Raw genomic sequence first — 14337 nt, 5'->3', positions numbered from 1 at the left:
GCGCCAAGGAGCACGGCTCTTCTTTTGCCGCTGACCTAGCCAGATAGTCTGCAACCTGGTTAGCTTCCCTATATCAATGAGAGATCTTCCACAAAATAGAATCTAAATATGCCTGAATTGCCATCCATCTTTGTTTCACAAACCAAGGGGTCATACCCTTTTGAGTCAGGAGATCTACTACTGCTGAATAAAGTAATCCTTTTACATTATTACTTGGAAGTGAGTAGTCTACTGTGAAGATTTATAGGTACTTGGACACCCTCTTCTTAATGGTTAGTTTTTAAAGACAAGTTTTACCCTAGTCCAGAACATTTACAGATAAATAAAAAGGTATTTGAGACAAATTATGGCGGAGTCTGTGCTCCCCCACAGAGAAAACATTATCTCATAATTATTTTATGGGGTGTGATGGACGAAAACATGAACAAGATTGGGTCTACATTTACAAATTAAAACAATCACTTGGTTGAAGGACTTCCTTGACTACTTTATCAAACTTAATGTAAGAAGACCCTCCATGTTTGGTAGCAACTTCTGCTTTCTCCTTCCAATCCAAGACTTTCTTCCTCATCATTTTCCCTCTTTCACCTTCCATCAATTCCTTAACAAGAGTTTCGACCTCATCTCTCTTTACATCATTGTTGATCTCCAAGCCTATGCCCCAAGTAGGGCAAGCATATTGGCAATTTGTTTGTCGCTCAGCAAAGAATGGCCAGCACACCATTCGCACGCCACCACATATGCTTTCAAGCATAGAATTCCATCACAATGGGTAAGAAACCCTCCTATGGAGGAATGGAAGAGAACTTTATCTTGTGGGCATCAGCTCAGCACCAAACCTCCATCTTTGGTGTCTTCTATGGACTCCTCTGGCAAAATTACTGATTCCCCCATTACAGCATTAGCTCTAATGATCCACAAGAAGTGTTAGAACAAACACCAAAAACACGAATAATAAAGAGACAATAGATCCGTATGACACAGAGATTTAACGAGGTTCACACACCAGGGTGGTGTGCTATGTCCTCGGGCGAAGAAGAAGACGATTCACTATGCAGAAGAGAGATTTACACCCTAGCAGCGGCGAGGAAAAACTCACCCTGAAACCCTAGCTGCGTGAAAACTCTAGAATATAATGACTTTCTCAACAAGCAACAGTACATTATATATACTCCAAAAACGTGGGTCGACCCATCGGGTCGTGGTCGATCCGGTCAAACCATACCGTGGGGGCATAGCCCCCGCACCCCCATACGAGATCTGTGATGGGTTCCGGGCTTGGGCCTATCCGCCCAAGCCCTCTGCTTCCATCACAGATCTCAGAAAATTTTCCATTCAGGTCGCCATCAAAATATGTCGGATCGGGTCAATCTTCAAAATGGGTCAAGAATTCAAGACAAACTTAACAAGAAGGGATACTTGCTATTTTCCAACCCCCATGCGAACTCTCTCAAGTGTTGATCACTCATTACTGTGATACTTCCAAAATTCACATAAATAACTGAGTTAGGCTCCTTTTGATCCAACCATTCAAGGCATTCAAAGTCTTCTTTCCAAAGGCTTGATGGGATCGACTTCGAATCAGTCTGAGGCATGTTCTGGCTGAGCAACTTTAGTGGACCAACAGTATATATGTGAGGAAACTTACTTGCAATTGCACCCAAAACCTTGTGTTCTAGTTCATCAAATGTGTTGATTATAATGGCAGAGGACTTCAAACAATTATGTGCTTGCTGTCCTGAAAAATTGAGCATTGTGTGATTGGGATCAGTTGTTCTGATAAAGCTTGGGAGATCCTTGAGCCTGATATCTTGCATGCCTGGTATCCAATCAATTGGCATGTCAAGATAGCCATTGCTGATGTCGTTCTCATCTGGTGGGTAAGAGTCACATACATCTTTAGTGCAAGGACAGAATTGTAGCAATAGATAAATTAAGAGAAGGGATTTGCTGTCAGGCTGTGTTGCAATTGCGTTAGAACGGGGCAATGGAAATGCACACACAAGGGCATTCAAGGGAGGGTCGAGGTGATCATTTCACTATCCCATGTGAGAGGGTAGAGAAGGATGGTGTCAGACAACATTTTAAATTATTGTAACAAATTTGTATCTGAACAAGTACATACACTAAATATGAATAATTTAAAGAAACCAAGAACAATATATAAAATAATGGGAAAATGTTGGGTATGCTGCCGATATCAAGTATGCTAGCACCCATTGTGTCTATCTCTCTCTTCCCTTTTTTTAAAATGACCCCCATATCCTTCCTGAATGATATTCCATCATGTGTTCCTATTGGTGCTATCCGCTAGCATACTTGATATCGACGGCATGCCTATCCCTCACCCATAAATAACTATGACAGTTTCGGAAAAATTTTATATCAATAAGTGTTATTTTCACCGTTATCCTCCCTTTTGACCCAGAGGTGGTGAATTTTGAAACTTTCCAATGGGAAAACATAATGTGACTACTTGGATATATTGGTATCTGGTGTTCGGTTCATTATCTTTGATGGGAAAGAAGAAAAAAATAAAATAAAATACATATTAAAAGAAAAAAAAAAAAAAAAAGATTGACTCCTTCCACTTGTACCATTACCCAGGTCTAAAAATTAATCACATTTGAGATTAGGAACAAACTTCTTTCCATAGATCTTTGAGTCATGACTTTCTAAGAAATAGGCATCTTACCTCCTCTTGGGACCTTTGTTTTATTTTTTTCATCCCATGGCTATTGATGTATCATTCTTTTCTTGTATATGTCCACTCTCCCTATTATTATTATTCTTTTCACTAAAAGGTCATATATTCCTCTTCCCCTATTATGTTGTTTCATCCTTTGGATAATTGATTTCTTCCCTCCTAGTTTTGATGCCTCATCTTTTTGATACACGTTCTGATTTTGTTATTTGGGATCTTGCCCATGATTAGCCTTTTTGGTTAATGTGCCATATTTTTCCCTTCAATCATTTTTGATAATAATAATAATATCTATGAAAAAAGTCATGTTTGCATCAGAAACAATGCAAGAGACTTGAGGTACACTGGTGGAGGAATTGAGCTTTTTCAGTAGATCACGAAGAGGAGCCAAGCAGTTCTTTTGAACTGAAGCACACAATGTAGGAATATCCTGTGTGGCATCTTGGTCAGACGGTGGCAATCCATCAGGTATGGTTTCGAACTGGAAATCACTGAAACCCTTGAGAGCATCAGGAGCTTTGGATCTCAATAAGCGTTTGTGATTGAACTCAGTCAACACCAAGGTGATATGGAAGCCTCTTGAGTGAAGAAAGCTTGGCTAATTGCATCTTAGGGTTAATATGGCCTTGTGTTGGGAATGTAATGCACACAGCATGAGGCTTCTGGACTACAAAAGAGCCCATGTTTTCTTGCTTGCTTGCTGTGGAGATCCAAAATTTGAAGTGGTAGAGATCTTGTGCCCTTAGCACCTTAATTTAAAGAAGAAAAGCATTTTTTTTTTCTTTTTTTTTCTTGCTGTAGTGGCAGAAAGGACTGTTTGGAAGTGGAACTTGCCCTAGGCTTAGGAAAAGGTGGATTCTCCACCCCACCCCAATGAAAGAGGACTGACCAATGACCAATGACCAATGACCAATGACCATGTTTCTGCCCAATGATTGGTTGACAAATGACCAATGACCAATGATCATGCCTCTGCATGAATGCATGGTGACTTTCTAGTGGTACCTTTTAGGGATCCAAAGTAAGAAACGCATAAAATAAATTTGGGAAACTCACTATCAAGGTTGCCATGTTCACCCTAACACATGGACTTACATAGAGAATCACATTTCCCCATAGACACTCAGGCCCGTTTGATAACGTTTCAAGAAACGCATTTCTGTCGTTTCTGTTTCTAGAAACAGCAGAAACGGAGTAAAAAGCGTTTGATAAAACTATTTCGTTTTACTTATTTTCAGAAATAGAAATAGAAATTTTTACTTATTAATGGTTCAAGAAACGACCCAGGCGAAACAAGTTCAACTTGTTTCGCCGTTTCTGGAAACGACTTATGGCCATTCTTTCATTGGTTACTATCGACTTCTAAAAACTTGACTTATCAAACACCTTCAATTCCGTTTCTGTTTCTAGAAACGGAAATTTATGTTTCTACCGTTTCTTAAAACAGAAACGACAAAAACGTTATCAAATGGGCCCTCAGTGTTCTGCATCAGTACCATATATATTTAATACTGAAACGGCCAAAAAATTTTGTTTGGAGAAAAGTTTTTAAAAGTATTTTAACTGTTAAGAATTAAAGGGGATGGTAAAAAAGCGCAAATATTATTAGGTGAAGAAAGAAAAAATAAAAAATAAAAAGATAATACACACATATAAATTGAGAAATTACTATGTAATTTATGATTGCATTTTCAAAACAATTATAATCCAGTTATTCAAAAAAATTATTTATCATCTTTTCAGTTATCAATTAGTCTCTTAAAAAATATATATATTAAGACCTATTAAAGTATATTGTTATAAAAGAAGCATATTCATTAATCAAAGGTCCAGCAGGTGCCAACCCACATGTAGGGGTGTCAATTCCTAAACCGAACCGGTAAAACCGGCCGGACCGAACCGATAACAACCCGGACCAAACCGAACCGAAGCCTTATTGGTTCAGTTCGGTTTAGAGTATTGTAACCCCAAAACCAAACCGAACCGCACCGAAAACCGGATGAACCCGAAACCAAACCGAAACCGGCTCAAAACCCAGACCGAAACCGAAACCAAACCAGTAAGAAACTGAAACACTCCAAAATTCATTAAAAAAATCAAAATTTGAATAGTTTTGTATACATTTGTATGGAAAATCGAATCCAAACCAGACCAAAAACCAAAACCAACCCGGTTACAAATCGATTTAAGAAACCGAAGTTCAACAATTCATCATTTGGTTGTTTCCTAATGGCTCCATACCGGTTTAAAAAACCGATCCAAACCGAAATGAACCTAATAAATCCAAACCGGTACCAACCCGAACCCAAACCGCACCGAAGCCGACACCGGACCGAAACCGATAAATCCTTAATGGGTCGGTTTCGGTCACTTCCAAACTCACACCGAAACCGGTGGAACCGGACCGAAACCGGACCAACCCGGACCGTTGACACCCCTACNGAAAGAGAAAGTAATATTTTTAATTTTTTCGCTAAATGGTCATTTGTATTAAAAGGGGAGAAAATAAATGTACAAAAAATGGAAACTAGAGAAAATAACAAACATATCTCCACTAGCTCCAAAGCCCACCTTCAGCATTGCCATTAGTAGGGAAGGGAGCTAGGAAGCAGACCAACACCAAATAAAGCAACACCCTGACAAGGAGCCAAAATGAAAAAAATAACTGTGTCATTCTGAAACGGGGTCTGCAATTTGCATCATCTCTCAGAAGGTCCTGGATCGAGGTAGACCACGAGGGCGCCAAGGAGCACGGCTCTTCTTTTGCCGCTGACCTAGCCAGATAGTCTGCAACCTGGTTAGCTTCCCTATATCAATGAGAGATCTTCCACAAAATAGAATCTAAATATGCCTGAATTGCCATCCATCTTTGTTTCACAAACCAAGGGGTCATACCCTTTTGAGTCAGGAGATCTACTACTGCTGAATAAAGTAATCCTTTTACATTATTACTTGGAAGTGAGTAGTCTACTGTGAAGATTTATAGGTACTTGGACACCCTCTTCTTAATGGTTAGTTTTTAAAGACAAGTTTTACCCTAGTCCAGAACATTTACAGATAAATAAAAAGGTATTTGAGACAAATTATGGCGGAGTCTGTGCTCCCCCACAGAGAAAACATTATCTCATAATTATTTTATGGGGTGTGATGGACGAAAACATGAACAAGATTGGGTCTACATTTACAAATTAAAACAATCACTTGGTTGAAGGACTTCCTTGACTACTTTATCAAACTTAATGTAAGAAGACCCTCCATGTTTGGTAGCAACTTCTGCTTTCTCCTTCCAATCCAAGACTTTCTTCCTCATCATTTTCCCTCTTTCACCTTCCATCAATTCCTTAACAAGAGTTTCGACCTCATCTCTCTTTACATCATTGTTGATCTCCAAGCCTATGCCCCAAGTAGGGCAAGCATATTGGCAATTTGTTTGTCGCTCAGCAAAGAATGGCCAGCACACCATTCGCACGCCACCACATATGCTTTCAAGCATAGAATTCCATCACAATGGGTAAGAAACCCTCCTATGGAGGAATGGAAGAGAACTTTATCTTGTGGGCATCAGCTCAGCACCAAACCTCCATCTTTGGTGTCTTCTATGGACTCCTCTGGCAAAATTACTGATTCCCCCATTACAGCATTAGCTCTAATGATCCACAAGAAGTGTTAGAACAAACACCAAAAACACGAATAATAAAGAGACAATAGATCCGTACGACACAGAGATTTAACGAGGTTCACACACCAGGGTGGTGTGCTATGTCCTCGGGCGAAGAAGAAGACGATTCACTATGCAGAAGAGAGATTTACACCCTAGCAGCGGCGAGGAAAAACTCACCCTGAAACCCTAGCTGCGTGAAAACTCTAGAATATAATGACTTTCTCAACAAGCAACAGTACATTATATATACTCCAAAAACGTGGGTCGACCCATCGGGTCGTGGTCGATCCGGTCAAACCATACCGTGGGGGCATAGCCCCCGCACCCCCATACGAGATCTGTGATGGGTTCCGGGCTTGGGCCTATCCGCCCAAGCCCTCTGCTTCCATCACAGATCTCAGAAAATTTTCCATTCAGGTCGCCATCAAAATATGTCGGATCGGGTCAATCTTCAAAATGGGTCAAGAATTCAAGACAAACTTAACAAGAAGGGATACTTGCTATTTGCCAACCCCCATGCTAACTCTCTCAAGTGTTGATCACTCATTACTGTGATACTTCCAAAATTCACATAAATAACTTAGTTAGGATCCTTTTGATCCAACCATTCAAGGCATTCAAAGTCTTCTTTCCAAAGGCTTGATGGGATCGACTTCGATTCAGTCTGAGGCATGTTCTGGCTGAGCAACTTTAGTGGACCAACAGTATATATGTGAGGAAACTTACTTGCAATTGCACCCAAAACCTTGTGTTCTAGTTCATCAAATGTGTTGATTATAATGGCAGAGGACTTCAAACAATTATGTGCTTGCTGTCCTGAAAAATTGAGCATTGTGTGATTGGGATCAGTTGTTCTGATAAAGCTTGGGAGATCCTTGAGCCTGATATCTTGCATGCCTGGTATCCAATCAATTGGCATGTCAAGATAGCCATTGCTGATTTCGTTCTCATTTGGTGGGTAAGAGTCACATACATCTTTAGTGCAAGGACAGAATTGTAGCAATATATAAATTAAGAGAAGGGATTTGCTGTCAGGCTGTCTTGCACTAGCGTTAGAACGGGGCAATGGAAATGCACACGCAAGGGCATTCAAGGGAGGGTCGAGGTGATCATTTCACTATCCCATGTGAGAGGGTAGAGAAGGATGGTGTCAGACAACATTTTAAATTATTGTAACAAATTTGTATATGAACAAGTACATACACTAAATATGAATAATTTAAAGAAACCAAGAACAATATATAAAATAATGGGAAAAGGTTGGGTATGCCGCCGATATCAAGTATGCTAATACCCATTGTGTCTATCTCTCTCTTCCCTTTTTCTGAAATGACCCCCATATCCTTCCTGAATGATACTCCATCATGTGTTCCTATTGATGTTATCCGCTAGCATACTTGATATCGATGGCATACCTATCCCTCTCCCATAAATAATTGTGACAGTTTCGGAAAAATTTTGTATCAATAAGTGTTATTTCCACCGTTATCCTCCCTTTTGACCCAGAGGTGGTGAATTTTGAAACTTTCCAATGGGAAAACATATTGTGACTACTTGGATATATTGGTATCTGGTGTTCCGTTCATTATATTTGATGGGAAAGAAGAAAAAAAAAAAGATTGACTACTTCCACTTGTACCATTACCCAGGTCTAAAAATTAATCACATTTGATATTAGGAACAAACTTCTTTCCATAGATCTTTGAGTCATGACTTTCTAAGAAATAGGCATCTTACCTCCTCTTGGGACCTTTGTTTTATTTTTTTCATCCCATGGCTATTGATGTATCATTCTTTTCTTGTATATCTCCACTCTCCCTATTATTATTATTATTTTCACTAAAAGGTCATATATTCCTCTTCCCCTATTATGTTGTTTCATCCTTTGGATAATTGTTTTCTTCCCTCGTAGTTTTGATGCCTCATCTTTTTGATACACGTTCTGATTTTGTTGTTTGGGATCTTTCCCATGATTAACCTTTTTGGTTAATGTGCCATATTTTTCCTTTCAATCATTTTTGATAATAATAATAATAATAATAATAATAATAATAATAATAATAATAATAATAATAATAATAATAATAATAATAATAATAATAATAAATTTAAAGCAATACCACAGGACGTATTAAGAATAAAACTTCTAGGAAATTACAAGTAATCAGTGAAGAACTAAATGAATCCCACCAATAAGAATCGTTATGAAATTAAGAGCAAAAGCCAAAGATATGATATAAGCTAAAGACACAATCCTTTCATTGCTAAGATTGAATTGAAGAACAATATTAATTAAAAGGGAGAAATACTTGAGAAAAAGAGTACCTTTAAGTGGTACAATGCCTCTTTTGATAAGCTAGCTCATCGAAATGGAGATAGCCCATTAAACCACAAGCTGAGGCAGTCCAAAATTGAACTTCAGGGATGCCTAGTTCCCTGGCAGCTTCTATGGAAAAAGTCATGTTTGCATCAGAAACAATGCAAGAGACTTGAGGTACACTGGTGGAGGAATTGAGCTTTTTCAGTAGATCACGAAGAGGAGCCAAGCAGTTCTTTTGAACTGAAGCACACAATGTAGGAATATCCTGTGTAGCATCTTGGTCAGACGGTGGCAATCCATCAGGTATGGTTTCGAACTGGAAATCACTGAAACCCTTGAGAGCATCAGGAGCTTTGGTTCTCAATAAGCGTTTGTGATTGAACTCAGTCAACACCAAGGTGATATGGAAGCCTCTTGAGTGAAGAAAGGTTGGCTAATTGCATCATAGGGTTAATATGGCCTTGTGCTGGGAATGTAATGCACACAGCATGAGGCTTCTGGACTACAAAAGAGCCCATGTTTTCTTGCTTGCTTGCTGTGGAGATCCAAAATTTGAAGTGGTAGAGATCTTGTGACCTTAGCACCTTAATTTAAAGAAGAAAAGCATTTTTTTTTTTTTTTTTTTTTTTTTTTTGCTGTAATGGCAGAAAGGACTGTTTGGAAGTGGAACTTGCCCTAGGCTTAGGAAAAGGTGGATTCTCCACCCCACCCCTAGTGAAAGAGGAATGACCAATGACCATGTTTCTGCTTTTATTGAAAGGTCCAATGATTGGTTGACAAATGACCAATGATCATGCCTCTGCATGAATGCATGGTGACTTTCTAGTGGTACCTTTTACGGATCCAAAGCAAGAAACGCATAAAATAAATTTGGGAAACTCACTATCAAGGTTGCCATGTTCACCCTAACATATGGACTTACATAGAGAATCACATTTCCCCATAGACACTCAGTGTTCTGCATCAGTACCATATAGTTAATACTGAAACGGCCAAAAAAATTTGTTTGGAGAAAAGTTTTTAAAAGTATTTTAACTGTTAAGAATTAAAGGGGATGGTAAAAAAGCGCAAACATTATGAGGTGAAGAAAGAAAAAATAAAAAATAAAAAGATAATACACACATATAAATTGAGAAATTACTACATAATTTATGATTGCATTCAAAGTTCAAAACAATTATAATCCAGTTATTCAAAAAAAATATTTATCATCTTTTCACTTATCAATTAGTCTCTTAAATATATATATATATATATATATATATATTAAGACCTATTAAAGTATATTGTTATAGAAGAAGCATATTCATTAATCAAAAGTCCAGCAGGTGCCAACCCACATGATAGCTTGAGTCTTGATTCCTAAGAATATATATATATATATATTGGATAAGAATTCCTATCTCAATGTTGAGAACCCAATTAGTGAGTAAATAGTTACCATAAGATTTAAAAGTAAATGATAAATAAAATATACTATATTCCCAAAAGATTCCCCCTCACGCAATAATGAGACAATAATACTCCTTCCTACGTTACATTGTGACACTCCATCCTTAGTGGTCTAATTGCCTATAGATCTGTAGACCATCTGAGTGTGCTGATGATAAGTTGCTCTTCTATGGAGTTTACTTCTTCTTATTAATTTTTTATTTTAACTCCAAAAATTGACAACCCTTTTGTTTCTTAAGGGTGAACGTGTATATAAAAACAAGGAGTATAAGGGAAAAAAATCGTCTGTAACAATCTCGTACAATTCCGTGAAATATCATTTTCAGGGGGTGACGTGTATTGATACCAATGCAATGGTCCACATCTGATTTAAATGACTCTTCACTGATTTAAGATTTTATTAGTTGTACCAGATATGGATCATTGCATTGGTATCAATACACGTGTCACTTTCTAAAAGTGGTATTTTACGGAATTGTACGAGATCAAAATTACAGACGATTTCAACTCAGAGTATAAGAGGTTGACAGAGAAATCATCAAATGGTCAATCAATTGGTGCCTTCTAGGTTCTAACACCGGTGGGGTATATATCATGTATATCCAAGGAGGCAAGGAGAGGGAGAGGGAGGATTTGGCTCATCTTCAATTCCTACTTCTCCAATTTCCTTCCAATTCCACTTAATGTAATGATACCTGTCCTCCAACAGATCCAACGGTTCCTATATCATATGATATAGAAATCTGACACCTAAAACGGCTTAACCTTCTTGCAAAACAAAACCAGAAATCGTCTTCCTTTTTTTCATATTGATGCCAAAACCCAAAACCGTCTCTCCCTAAAACATTCTTTCACTGTTTCCAGATGCAGCCAAGAACTGCTCCTTTGAAATCTAAATTACTCCAATGCCCTCTTCCTGAGTGAGAGAGAGAGAGATAGAGCTTAAAGCTACCAAAAGAAAGAGAGAGAGAGAGAGAGAGAGAGAGAGAGAAGAAGAATTGAATAAGCAAAGCTACCATAAGAAATGGAAGCAGAAACCCAGAAAATTTTTCAGAATAGAAAAAAAGCATTGAAGTTTTCTCTAGGTACAATCTAAATGAAAATCAGTCAGTTATATACCTGTACTTGATCCGCCCAATCAGGAGGAGATGGAGGTAAAGGTTTGGAACCAAAAACTCAAAAGAGGGACCATAAAAAATGGCAGAAAAAATAGAGAAGAGAAAATGATCATTTCTTGTTTCAGTTTCTATCGTCACTGGTATCTGTGAAAATGGAGCTAATCCTGGAATTCAGTCTTCTCCCAGATGGCGTTTCTGACCGTACTCAAGTCCCTGCCCTTGAGAGTTCTTCCAATCCCTTCATGCACAGAGAAAGAAGAAACACCATTCTAGCTGATTGCTTAGCTATGAATTCGTGAGGAGGGGCCCTGCCTTCTCCACCATCCTCGTCGTCATCATCATCGACGCCACCGGCAATCTCTCTCCTCGAAAAGAGTGTTTTGGGGAGAGATGGTTTTGGTTTTGGGTTTGGTTTTGAAAAAAGGTTAAGCCGTTTTGGGTTTCAGATTTCTGTGATATAGGAACCGTTGGATCTGTTGGAGGAGAGGTGTCATTAGATTAATTGTAATTGAAAGAGAATTGGAGAGGTAGGAATTGGATCCGAGCCAAATCCGGAGAGGGAGGGATGTAGCAGAGGTGTTTACTGCTTGGGAAGGAAATTAAAAATAAAATAAAATAAAATAAATAAATAAACAGAGCCACATACAGGCGAACAGATAGAAATCCAAGAGGTGTTATCTGAACATTGAAAGGGAAAGGAAATGATGGACCATATAAAACCTGGGCCAATTGGAGTGTTGGACGACTTAATCTGTCTTTATTGTAGAGATTTTACAAAAAATGGGTTGAGAACATTGAGGGTCATTTGATTTTGTTTCTGCTGTTTTTGTGTCTAGAAATAGTAAAAATGGTTTTTTTTTTTTCCCATTTTTGTGTTAAGAAACGATTTTTTGAATTGTAAAAATGTTAAGTTTGTCTAGAATTCTTGATCCGTTTTGAAGATTGATCTGCTCCGACATATTTTGATGGCGATCGGAATGTGGAAGTTTTCTGAGATCGGTGATGGAAACAGAGGGGTTGGGCCGATAAGTCGACCGGATCGACTACAAACCGATGGGTCGACTCGTGACTTAGAGTATATAATGTACTGTTGTTGTTGAGAAAGTCATTGTATTTTAGGGGGTTTTTCGAGCTAGGGTTTTAGGGCGAATTTTCTCACTATTGCTTAGGTATAATCTCTCTTTTGCATAGTGAAACATCTTCTTCTTTGCCCGAGGACGTAGCACACCACACTGGTGTGTGAACCTTTTTAAATCTCTATGTCGTGCGGATCTATTGTCTATTAATTTTCGTATTTCTTGGTGTTTGATCTAACAAAAAAGGTGTTTGATTTTTTTGTTTTCCGAAACGTTTCAACAGTGTAGTCAGATCCAAGACAGGAGTGAAGGCACGACGTTGTAGGTATACAACTCACGAGTGAAGGCATTGTTAGATCTTTTTAGGGTTTCACATCAAACTTTAATTGATTCTCATACAAACAACTAAAACACGATATCAAATTAAAACAAATGTTTGAATCAAAATATAGATGATTTGTATCTGTCACCTAGTATGTTAAAGACGATTGATGTCGATCACTCCTGCTTTCACTCTCTTGGCTTGGCTATGGATCTTCTACAACCTTTTAAACCTCCTTGATTCTCTCACTTTAGTGGTAAAGTGGAGAAGAGTGAGTAATGATTGTAGAGACTCAAAACCTAGTATTTATAATACTGTTATATACCCAAAATCCTAAATCACAATGGGTTAGGCCAGCATATCCCTAAACTTAAGAGTAGACCGAACCGGTTCATGCAACTCGATTCTCACTCATTTAATTATCCTAAATAATTAATTTAGCTAATAAATCCAACAATCTCCTGCTTGAGCTACATTAATTATAAGGATATCTTTTAAATTGTTGTGACCATAGAATCTCATTATATTAATCACTCTTATTGTGATTCAGTTGAAAAATCACTCACATTGAACGAAAGCAGAAGATATACCTCAATATATAGCATACAAAAAAAAAAAAAAAAACATAAGTAAATTTCTCAACACGAATCTATGTGGGTTATTAACATGGAAATATTGACATATCTTTAAATAACACTATTGTTATTCCATATAAGTCCTTAACTGTGATATTAACCTTTACAGTGGTAAATCGCCTTTGATCTGGGATTAATATCTAACTGTGACTTTTTGCCTATAAATTGTAGCAAACATTTCTTTTGAACTATGATAATTATTGTCTTTTAAATTTTAACAACTACTGCCTATAACTGTGACAAACATTTCCTTTGAAGTGTGGCAAGTATTACATTTTAAGCTTTGGCAAAAATATTACATTTAATTGAGGTAATTACTACCTATAAACCATGCTCAAATGAAATCATAAACAATCAACAAAGAAATTGATGATAGAATAACTTTGCATAAAATAAATGTTAAAATCGAATAAATAACCTAATTGTATAATCTATCAAACTGTGCCCAAAACATAAGAGCTAAAAAGCATAAACAAGTAATTAACAAGAAGCAAAGCTCCCACTAACTAAGCATTTTAAAAACTCAATAATACTCATGCTAGAAACATGATATTTGAACACTCCCATTAGAAAAGTCTTTGTAATAGGCATGCCAACATCCTGTCAGTGACTAAGGGTTGAAACTAAAACTGTATCACTATCCTTTAAGACAGAAATTCATTAGTCCTCTTACTTCTTGTATTAACTATAAAAAAAAAACACCAACATTTGAAAATTCAATCACCTTTGGGCAAAAGAACTCCTAAGTCAATATCCTTTTCTAACGTGTAATGACATCGCCTTTGGAAAAATGTCATCTTTGCTGTCAAGAAATACACAATTAAATTCAATGTCCACAAACTTTGATGACATCACCTTTAGGAAATGCTACCTTTACTGTTGAGAGAGACGCAATTGAATTGAATGTGCCACTTTGGTGGATTTCACTCAATCCTATCATGTTTTCTCCATTGGAGATATATCTATGTATAAAAACATATATTTAAATGTGTTACTAGGACATAAATCCATATAAGAGTCACAACAGTAGCTACATTCATATCCTTTTG

At 37.5% G+C, this 14337-nt stretch overlaps 2 pseudogenes; both read right to left on the bottom strand.

Annotated features, from left to right (window-relative positions):
* Window positions 1-442: 442 nt before the first annotated feature.
* On the bottom strand, window positions 443-3387 carry LOC122089725 (annotated as a pseudogene).
* Window positions 3388-5885: 2498 nt separating this feature from the next.
* On the bottom strand, window positions 5886-9203 carry LOC122089724 (annotated as a pseudogene).
* Between the last annotated feature and the right edge of the window lie 5134 nt (window positions 9204-14337).

The sequence above is a fragment of the Macadamia integrifolia genome, chromosome 9, assembly GCF_013358625.1.
Source record: "Macadamia integrifolia cultivar HAES 741 chromosome 9, SCU_Mint_v3, whole genome shotgun sequence".
Taxonomy (NCBI): Eukaryota; Viridiplantae; Streptophyta; class Magnoliopsida; order Proteales; family Proteaceae; genus Macadamia; species Macadamia integrifolia.
The sequence above is the reverse complement of the archived record's forward strand: the minus strand, read 5'-3'. Positions and strand labels throughout refer to the sequence as shown.